Here is an 11031-nt window from a genome sequence, read left to right on the forward strand (position 1 = left end):
GATGGTCTTTACATTTTGGCATGTTTTTGCAATGGCTGGTACCGCTTGTTCCTTTCCATGTTTAGTGCTTCCTTCAGGGTCTCTTGTAAGACAGGCCTAGTGGTGACAAAATCTTTAAGCATTTGCTTATCTGTAAAGGATTTTATTTCTCCTTCACTTATGAAACTTAGTTTGGCTGGATATGAAATTCTGGGTTTAAAATTCTTTTCTTTAAGAGTGTTGAATATTGGCCCCCACTCTCTTCTGGCTTGTAGAGTTCCTGCCGACAGATCTGCTGTTAGTCTGATGGACTTCCCTTTGTGGGTAACCCGACCTTTCTCTCTGGCTGCCCTTAACATTTTTTCCTTCATTTCAACTTTGGTGAATCTGGCAATTATATGTCTTGGAGTTGCGCTTCTCGAGGAGTATCTTTGTGGCATTCTCTGTATTTCCTGGATTTGAATGTTGGCCTGCCCTACTAGGTTGGGGAAGTTCTCCTGGATGATATCCTGAAGAGTGTTTTCCAACTTGGTTCCATTTTCCCCCTCACTTTCAGGCACCCCAATCAGACATAGATTTGGTCTTTTTACATAATCCCATACTTCTTGCAGGCTTTGTTCATTTCTTTTTCTTCTTTTTTCTTACAGTTTCTCTTCTCGCTTCATTTCATTCATTTGATCCTTACTCACTGATACTCTTTCTTCCAGTTGATCGAGTCGGTTACTGAAGCTTGTGCATTTGTCATGTATTTCTCGTGTCATGGTTTTCATCTCTTTCATTTCGTTTATGACCTTCTCTGCATTAATTACTCTAGCTATCAATTCTTCCACTTTTTTTTCAAGATTTTTAGTTTCTTTGCACTAGGTACGTAATTCCTCCTTTAGCTCTGAGAAGTTTGATGGACTGAAGCCTTCTTCTCTCATCTCGTCAAAGTCATTCTCCGTCCAGCTTTGATCTGTTGCTCGCGGTGAGCTGCGCTCCTTTGCCGGGGGAGATGCGCTCTTATTTTTTGATTTTCCAGCTTTTCTGCCCTGCTTTTTCCCCATCTTTGTGGTTTTATCTGCCTCTGGTCTTTGATGATGATGACGTACTGATGGGGTTTTGGTGTAGGTGTCCTTCCTATTTGATAGTTTTCTTTCTAACATTCAGGACCTTCAGCTGTAGGTCTGTTGGAGATTGCTTGAGGTCCACTCCAGACCCTGTTTGCCTGGGTATCAGCAGCAGAGGCTGCAGAAGATAGAATACTGCTGAACAGCGAGTGTACCTGTCTGAATCTTGCTTTGGAAGCTTCCTCTCAGGGGTGTACTCCACCCTGTGAGGTGTGGGGTGTCAGACTGCCCCTAGTGGGGGATGTCTCCCAGTTAGGCTACTCAGGGGTCAGGGACCCACTTGAGCAGGCAGTCTGTCCGTTCTCAGATCTCAAGCTCCGTGTTGGGAGATCCACTGCTCACTTCAAAGCTGTCAGACAGAGTCATTTGCATCTGCAGAGGTTTCTGCTGCTTTTGTTGTGGTTTAGCTGTGCCCTGTCCCCAGGGGTGGAGTCCACAGAGACAGGCAGGTTTCCTTGAGCTGCTGTGAGCTCCACCCAGTTCGAGGTTCCCAGCAGCTTTGTTTACCTACTTAAGTCTCAGCAATGGTGGGCGCCCCTCCCCCAGCCTCGCTGCTGCCTTGTGGTTAGATGGCAGACTGCTGTGCTAGCAATGAGGGAGGCTCCGTGGGCGTGGGACCCTCTCGGCCAGGTTTGGGATATAATCTCCTGGTGTGCGGGTTTGCTTAAAGCACAGTATTGCGGTGGGAGTTACCCCATTTTCCAGGTGTTGTGTGTCTCAGTTCCCCTGGCTAGGTAAAGGGATTCCCTTCCCCCTTGCACTTCCCAGGTGAGGCAATGCCTCGCCCTGCTTCAGCTCTCGCTGGTCGGGCTGCAGCAGCTGACCAGCACAGATTGTCCGGCACTCCCTAGTGAGATGAACCCAGTACCTCAGTTGAAAATGCAGATATCACCGGTCTTCTGTGTTGCTCGCACTGGGAGTTGGAGACTGGAGCTATTCCTTCGGCCATCTTGCTCCACACCCCCGTAACATGTATTTTCACATAAATGTTATTCCAGATAGAGTTAGGAAAAAATGCAGAGACCTTGAGACCAAAGTATCCTTTGTTTATACAAAGAACAGCTGGGGAGCAATGTGCCTGGAGTGAGCATGAATGTAGTTACAGATGGTGTCATAGAAATGAGACATCATCAGAGAGTTTGAACAAATAAGTGACAGCATCAGACCAATATTTTCATAGAATAATCTGCAAGGCAAATAAGCAGAAGTAAAAAGACCAGTTAGAAGACTATTACAGCCATCCACACAACATGATGATGGTTTTAAATAGAATAGTAGCAGGGGTCGAGGTGCAATTCTGGATGTACTTTAAAGAGAAAACATGAGATTTAATAATTCACTGAATTTGAGGGGAAAACAAAGTAACAAAAAAAGATGGCAAAATGACTCCTAGGTTTTGTTCTGGAAAACTAGAAGAATGCAGATGGTATTGGCAATGTGATCAGAAGTCCATTAGGGTCCTGTTAAATAGGAGAATTCTAATAAGTATTTTCATGTGGAACTATCAAGTAGGTAGTGAAATAATTGAATCTGGAGTTCACTGAAGAAGTATAAAGCAGAGATAGATACTGGGAGTAATTAACACATATATGATTGTTATGTTACTATTTTTACTTTTAACAAATATAACTGTATCTATATATAGGGTACAATGTAATGTTTTGATACATGCATACGTTGTGGAATGATCAAATCTAGGTTAATTAACATATCCATCAACTCAAATATTTATTTCTTTTCACAAGAACATTTAAAATTATCTCTTTTAGCTATTTTTAAAGATATAATAATAAACCATAAGACTAGATGAAATAGGCAATAATGTATCTAGAAAAACAAAATTCAAAGACAGCACCATAGAGTACTAACTTCTAGAGACAAATAAGGAGGTATTGGGAAAAAAAAAACTGAGAAGCAGTAACTACATTAGCAAGAGTTAAAGAAAGAGCCTGTGGTATCCTGCAGCCAAATGAGGAAGTATTTTATACAGGAGACACTGATCAGCTATGCCAAATGCTGCTGATTAATCAGAAAAAAATAAAGACTGAGAAATAACCATTGCTTCTCTTCAGCAAGAAGATGTAACTGCCCTAAATTTATACATACCTGACATTGGAGCACCTAGATGCATAAAAAAGAGTTTTTCTAGATCTACAAAAAGGTTTAGAAAGCCATACAAGAATAGTGAGGGACTTCAACATCCCCCTGACAGCATTTCACAGAATATTAAGGCAGAAAACTAACAAAGAAGTTCTGAACTTAAACTCAGCACTGGATCCATTGGAACTAAAAGACATCGACAGAATACACCACCCAACAGCAACAGAATATACACTCTTCTCATCTGCACAGAACTTACTCTAAGATCAATCACATGCTTGGTCGTAAAGTAAGTCTCAAATAATTCACAAAAATTGAAATCATACTAAGCAATAAAAATATAAATCAATACCAAGAAGATCTCTCAAAATCAAACAATTACGTAGAAATTAAACAATTTACTCCTGAATGACTTTTGGGCAAACAACAAAATTAATGCAGAAATTTTTTGAAATATTTGAAATAAATGAAGACAGAGACACAATGTACTTGGTATCTTTGGGACACAGCTTAAGTAATGTTAAGCAAAGAGCTTATAGTGTTAAACACCTAGCATCAAGAAGTTAGAAGGATTTCAAATTAACAACCTAACATCACAGTTGAAGGAACTCGAAAAACAAGAACAATCTGCCCCCAAAGCTAGCAGAAAAAAAAAGAAGTATCGAAAATCAGAGCAGAACTGAACAAAATTGAAAATGAGAACTTACATCCAAAAAAAAAAAAAAAAAATCAATGAAAGTCCAGATTCGGTTGCTCAGGCCTGTAGCCCCAGCACTTTGGGAGGCTAAGACAGGCAGATTACTTGAGGCCAGGAATTTGAGACCATCCTGGCAAACCTGGAGAAACTTTGTCTCTACAAAAATGAGCCCGGTGTCGTGATGTGTGCTTGTAATCCCAGCTACTCAGAAAGCTGGGGCATGAGAATTGCTTGAAGGAGGGAGGCAGAGGTTGCAGTGAACCAAGATCATGCCACTGCACTACATCCAGCCTGAATAACAGGGTAATACTCTGAGAAAAAGGGCAGGGCAGGGCAGGGCAGGGCAGGGCAGGGCAGGGAAGGGAAGGGAAGGGAAGGGAAGGGAAGGGAAGGGAAGGGAAGGGAAGGGAAGGGAAAATAGAATCATTGAAACCCAGAGTTGTTTTTTTAAAGACTAAACATGATTGAGACATTGCTAGCTAGTTTAACAAAGAGAATTAAAAAAAGAGAAGATCTAAATAATGCAATCAGAAATGACAAAGGTAGTTTTACAATCAACGCTACAGAAACACAAAATATCCTGAGAGACCATTATCAACACCTCTATGGAAAGCAGAAAATATGTAAGAAATGGATAAATTACTGGAAATGCACAACTTCCCAAGACTGAAAAAGGAAGAAATTGAAACCCTCAACAAAACAATAATGAGCTTTTTTCTTTCTTTTTCACTGTTTTTGTTTTGTTTTTATTTTAAGTTCCAGAATACAAGTGTAGAAGGTGCAGGTTTGCTACAGAGGTATATGTGTGACATGGTGGTATGCTGCACCTATCAACCCATCACCTAGGTTTTAAGCCTTGCACACATTAGCTATTTGTCCTGATGCTCTCCCTTCCTTTACCTCCCATCAAAGGCCCCTGTGTGTGTTGTTCCCCTCCCTGCGTCCATGTGTTCTCATTATTCAACTCTCACTTATGAATGAGAACATGTGGTGACTGATTTTCTATTCCTGTGTTAGTTTGCTGTGGATGATGGCTTTTAGCTTCATCCATGTCCCTGTAAAAAACATAATCTCATTCTTTTTGTGGCTGCATAGTATTCCATGTTGTATATGTACCATATTTTCTTTATCCAGTCTGTCACTAACGGGCATTTGGGCTGGTTCCATGTCTTTGCTATTGTGAATAGTGCTGCAATAAACATATGTGTGCATGTATTTTTATAATACAATGAATTATATTCCTTTGGGTATATACCCAGTAGTGGAATTGCTGGGTCAAATGGTATTTCTGGTTCTAGATCCTTGAGGAATTCCCACACAGTCTTCCATAATGATTGAACTAATTCACATTCCCACCAACAATGTAAAAGCATTTCTATTTCTCCACAGCCACAGCAGCATCTGTTGTTTCTTGACTTTTTAATAATCACCATTTGACTGGCATGAGATAGTATCCCATTGTGGTTTTGATTTGCATTTCTCTAATGATCAGTGATGTTGAGCTTTTTTTCATATGTTTGTTGGCCACATAAATGTCTTCTTTTGAGAAGGGTCTATTCATATCCTTTAACCAGTTTTTCATGGGATTGTTTCTTTCTTGTAAATTTGTTTAAATTCCTTATACATTCTGAATATTAGACCTTTGTCAGATGGGTGGACTGCAAAAATTTTCTCCCATTCTATGGATTGCCTTTTTGCTCTGATGATAGTTTCTTCTGTTATGCAGTAGTTCTTTAGTTTAATTAGATACTATTTATCAATTTTAGCTTTTGTTGCAATTCCTCTTGGCAATTTCAGCATAAAATCTTTGCCTATGCCTATGTCCTGACAGGTATTATCTAGGTTTTCCTCAGGGGTTCTTATGGTTTTGCATTTTACGTTTAAGTCTTTAATCCATCTTGAGTATATTTTTGTATAAGGTGTAAGGAAGGGGTCCAGTTTCAGTTTTCTGCATATGGCTAGCCAGTTTTCCCAGCTCCATGTAATAAATAGGGAATCCTTTCCCCATTCCTGGTTTTTTGTTTTGTTTTGTTTTGTTTTGCTTTTTGCCAGGTTTGTCAAAAATCAGATGATTGTAGATGTGTGGTTTTATTTCTGAGGTCTCTATTGTGTTCCATTGGTCTATATGTTTGTTTTCGTACCAGTACCATGCTGTTTTGGTTACTGTAGCCTTGTAGTATAGTTTGAAGTCAGGTAGCATGATACCTCCAGCTTTGTTCTTTTTGCTTAGTATTGTCTTGGCTATGTGGGCTCTTTTTTTGGTTCCATATGAATTTTAAAGTAGTTTTTTCTAATTCTGTGAAGAATGTCATGGTAGTTTGATGGAAATACCATTGAATCTATAAATTACTTTGGGCTATATGGCCATTTTCACAATATTGATCCTTCCTATCCATGAGGATGGAATATTTTTCCATTTGTTTGTGTCCTCTCTTATTTCCTTGAGCAGTGGTTAGTAGTTCTCCTTGAAGAGGTCCTTCACATCCCCTGCTAGCTGTATTCCTAGGTACTTTATTCTCTTTGTAGCAGTTGTGAATGGGAGTTCATTCATAATTTGACTCTCTGCTTTTCAATTGTTTGTGTATAGGAATGCTTGTGATTTTTGCACACTGATTTTGTATCCTGAGATTTTGCTGAAGTTGCTTATCAGCTTAGGGAGTTTTGGGGCTGAGATGATGGGGTATTCTAAATATAGGATCATGTTGTCTGCAAACAGAGACAATTTTACTTTCTATCTTCCTATTGAATACCTTTATTTCTTTCTCTTGCCTGATGGCCTTGGCCAGAACTTCCAATACTATGTTGAATAGGATGCAGGATTTCAAAGGGAACGCTTCCAGCTTTTGCCCATTAAGTATGATATTGACTGTGGGTTTGTCATATATGACTCATTATTTTTAGGTTTGTTCCTTCAATACCTAGTTTATTGAGAGTTTTTAACATGAAGAGATGTTGAATATTATTGAAGGTATTTCCTGCACCTGTTGAGATAATCATGGGATTTTTGTCATTGGTTCTGTTTATGTAATGAATTATGTTGATTGATTTGCATATGTTGAACCAACCTTGCATCCCAGAGAGGAAGCCAACTTGATCGTGGTGGATAAGCTTTTTGATATGCTGCTGGATTCGGTTTCCCAGTATTTTATCAAGGATGTTTGCATCAATATTCATCAATGATATTGGCCTGAAGTTTTCTTTTTTTGTTGTATCTCTGTCAAGTTTTGGTATCAAGATGATGCTGGCCTCATAAAATGAATTAGGGAGGAGTCCCACCTTTTCAATTATTTGGAATCATTTCTGAAGGAATGGTACCAGCTCCTCTTTGTACCTCTGGTACAATTTGGGTTTGAATCTGTCTGGTCCCAGGTTTTTTGGTTTTTTTGTTTGTTTGTTTGTTTGTTTGTTTGTTTGTTTGTTTTGGTTGGTAGGCTATTTATTACTGCTTCAATTTCAGAACTTGTTACTGGTCTAATCAGGGACTGGACTTCTTCCTGGTTTAGTCTTGGAAGGGTGTATGTGTCCAGGAATGTATTCATTTCCTCTAGATTTTCTAATTTATTTGAATAGAGTAGTGTATAGTATTCTCTGATGGTAGTTTGTATTTCTATGGGGTCAACAGTGATATTCACTTTATCATTTTTTATTGTGTCTATTTGATTCTTCTCTCTTTTCTTCTTTTTTAACCTACCTACCAGTCTATCTATTTTATTAATTTTTTCAAAAAAAAAAAGCAGCTCCTGGATCAATTGATTGTTTGAAGGGTTTTTTTCATCTCTCTCCCTCTCTCCTTCAGTTCAGCTCTGATCTTATTTATTTCTTGTCTTCTGCTAGCCTTTTGATTTGTTTGCTCCTGCTTCTCTAATTCTTTAATTGTGGTGTCAATTTGAGATCTTTCTAGTTTTCTGGTGTGGGCATTTAGTGCTATACATTTCCCTCTTAAAACTGCTTTAGCTGTGTCCAACGGATTCCAGTATATTGTCTCTTGGTTCTCATTGGTTTCAAATAACTTCTTGATTTCTGCCTTAATTTCATTATTTTACCTGGAGTCATTTAGGAACAGGTTGTTCAATTTACATGTAGTTGTGTGGTTGTGAGTGTCTTACTCCTGAGTTCTAATTTGATTGCACTGTCATCTGAGAAACTGTTATAAGTTCAGTCATTTGCATTTGCAGAATCTTTCAATTCTGTGGTAGATTTTAGAATAAGTGCCATGTGACACCAAGAAGAATGTATATTCTGTTGTTTTGGGGTGAAGAGTTCTGTAGATATCTATTAGGTCCACTTGATTCGGAGCTGAGTTAAACTCCTACATATCCTTGTTTACTTTCTGTCTTATTGATCTGTCTAATATTGAGAGTGGGGTGTTAAAATCTCCCACTATTCTTGCATGGGAGTCTAAGTCTTTTTGTAGGTCTCTAAGAACTTGTTTTATGAATCTGGATGCTCCTGCATTGGGTGCATACATATTTAGGGTAGTTAGCTCTTCTTGTTGAATTGATCCCTTTGCCATTATGTAATGCCCTTCTTTGTCTCTAACTTTGTTGATTTAAAGTCTGTTTTGTCAGAGAGTAAGATTGCAACCCCTGCTTTTTTCTGCTTTCCATTTGCTTGGTAAATATTCCTTCATCTCTTTATTTTGACCCTGTGTGTGTCTTTGCATGTGAGATGGGTCTCTTGAATACAGAACACCAATGGGTCTTGACTCTTTATCCAGTTTTCGAGTCTGTCTTTTAATTGGGGCATTTAGCTCATTTACATTTAAGATTAATATTGCTATGTGTGAATTTGATCGTGTCATCATGAAGCTAGCTGGTTATTTTGCATACTAGTTGATGTCATTTCTTCATAGTATCACTGGTTTTTGTATCTTCATGTGTTTTGCAATGGCTGATATGAGATTTTCCTTTCCATATTTAGTTCCTCCTTCAGGAGTTCTTGCAAGGAAGAGTTTGTGGTGATGAATTCCCTCAATATTTGCTTGTCTGAAAAGGATTTCATTTCTCTTTCACTTATGAAGCTTGGTTTGGCTGGATATGAAATTCTGGGTTGAAAATTCTTTCCTTTAAAAACGTTGAATATTAGTCCCCACTTTCTTTTTATTATTATTATTATTATTATTATTATACTTTAAGTTCTAGGGTACATGTGCATAATGTGCAGGTTTGTTACATATGTATACTTGTCCCATGTTGCTGTGCTGCACCCATCAACTCGTCAGCACCCATCAACTCGTCATTTACATCAGGTATAACTCCCAATGCAATCCCTCCCTCCTCCCCATGATAGGCCCCAGTGTGTGATGTTCCTCTTCCCGAGTCCAGGTGATCTCATTGTTCAGTTCCCACCTATGAGTGAGAACATGTGGTGTTTGGTTTTCTGTTCTTGTGATAGTTTGCTAAGAATGATGGTTTCCAGCTGCATCCATGTCCCTACAAAGGACACAAACTCATCCTTTTTTATGGCTGCATACTATTCCATGGTGTATATGTGCCACATTTTCTTAATCCAGTCTGTCACTGATGGACATTTGGGTTGATTCCAAGTCTTTGCTATTGTGAATAGTGCCGCAATAAACATACGTGTGCATGTGTCTTTATAGCAGCATGATTTATAATCCTTTGGGTATACACCCAGTAATGGGATGGCTGGGTCATATGGTACATCTAGTTCTAGATCCTTGAGGAATCGCCATACTGTTTTCCATAATGGTTGAACTAGTTTACAATCCCACCAACAGTGTAAAAGTGTTCCTATTTCTCCACATCCTCTCCAGCACCTGTTGTTTCCTGACTTTTTAATGATCGCCATTCTAACTGGTGTGAGATGGTATCTCATTGTGGTTTTGATTTGCATTTCTCTGATGGCCAGTGATGATGAGCATTTTTTCATGTGTCTGTTGTGGTCCCCACTTTCTTTCTTCTGGTTTGTAAGGTTCCTGCTGAGAGATCCACTGTTAGTCTGATGGGCTTCCCTTCATATGTGACCCGGCCTTTCTCTCAGGCTGCCCTTAATATTTTTCCCTTCATTTTGACATTGGAAAACCTGATAATTATATGTCGTGGGCTTGATTTTCTTGTAGAGTGTCTTAATGGGGTTCTCTGTTTTTCCTGAATTTGAATGTTGGCCTTTCTTTCTAGGTTGGAAGTGCTTCTGGTTAATATCTTAAAGTGTGCTTTACAGCTTGGTTCCATTATACCTGTCTCTTTCAGGTACCCCAATCAGTCATAGGTTTGGTCTTTTTACATAGTCCCACCTTTCTTGAAGGTTTTCTTCATTCCTTTTTATTCTTCCCTAATCTTTTCTACCTGCCTTATTTCAGCAAGATAGTCTTCTATCTCTGTTATTCTTTCTTCTGCTTGCTTGATTTGGCTATTGATACTTGTGTATGCTTCATGAAGTGCTCATGCTGTGTTTTTCAGCTCCATCAGGCCATTTATGTTTCTCTCTAAACTAGTTATTCTAGTTAACAGCTTCTCTAACTTTTATCAAGGTTCTTAGTTTCTTTGAATTGGGTTGAAGCATTTTCCATAACCTCAGTAAAGTTTGTTATTACCCACCTTCTGAAATCTACTTCTGTCAATTAGTCCATCTCATCCTCTGTCCAGTTCTGGAGCCTTGCTGGAGAGGTGCTGCTATCATCTGGAGGAGACGAGCCACTCTGACCTTTAGGTTTTCAATGTTCTTTTATTGATTCTTCCTTATCTTCATGAATTTGTCTAGTTTCAATCTTTGAGGCTGCCTTCAGATGACCCTTGGATGAGGTTTTTGCAGAGACGTTTTTTGTTGATGCTGCTGTTGTTGCTTTGTGTTGTTTTTGTTTTTGTTGTTGTTTCTTTCAATAGTCACGTCTCTCTTCTCTAAGGCTTTTGCAGTTTGCTGGGGTTTCACTTCAGGCCCTATTCATCTGGTTTGCTCCCGTACCTGGAGATGTCACTCAAGGAGGCTGGAGAACAGCAAAAAGGGTTACCTGCTCCTTTCTCTGGGATCCCTGACCTCGAGGGGCACTGTCCTAATGCCAGTAGAAGCACCCCTGTATAGGTTGCCTGACAATCCCTGTTGAGGGGGTCTCACCCAGTTCAGTGGCATGGGAAGCAAGGCCCATTAATGAGGCACTTTGGCTGTCTCTTGGTGGAAAGAGTGTGC

This window comes from Macaca thibetana, chromosome 8 (assembly GCF_024542745.1).
Source record: "Macaca thibetana thibetana isolate TM-01 chromosome 8, ASM2454274v1, whole genome shotgun sequence".
Classification (NCBI taxonomy): domain Eukaryota; kingdom Metazoa; phylum Chordata; class Mammalia; order Primates; family Cercopithecidae; genus Macaca; species Macaca thibetana.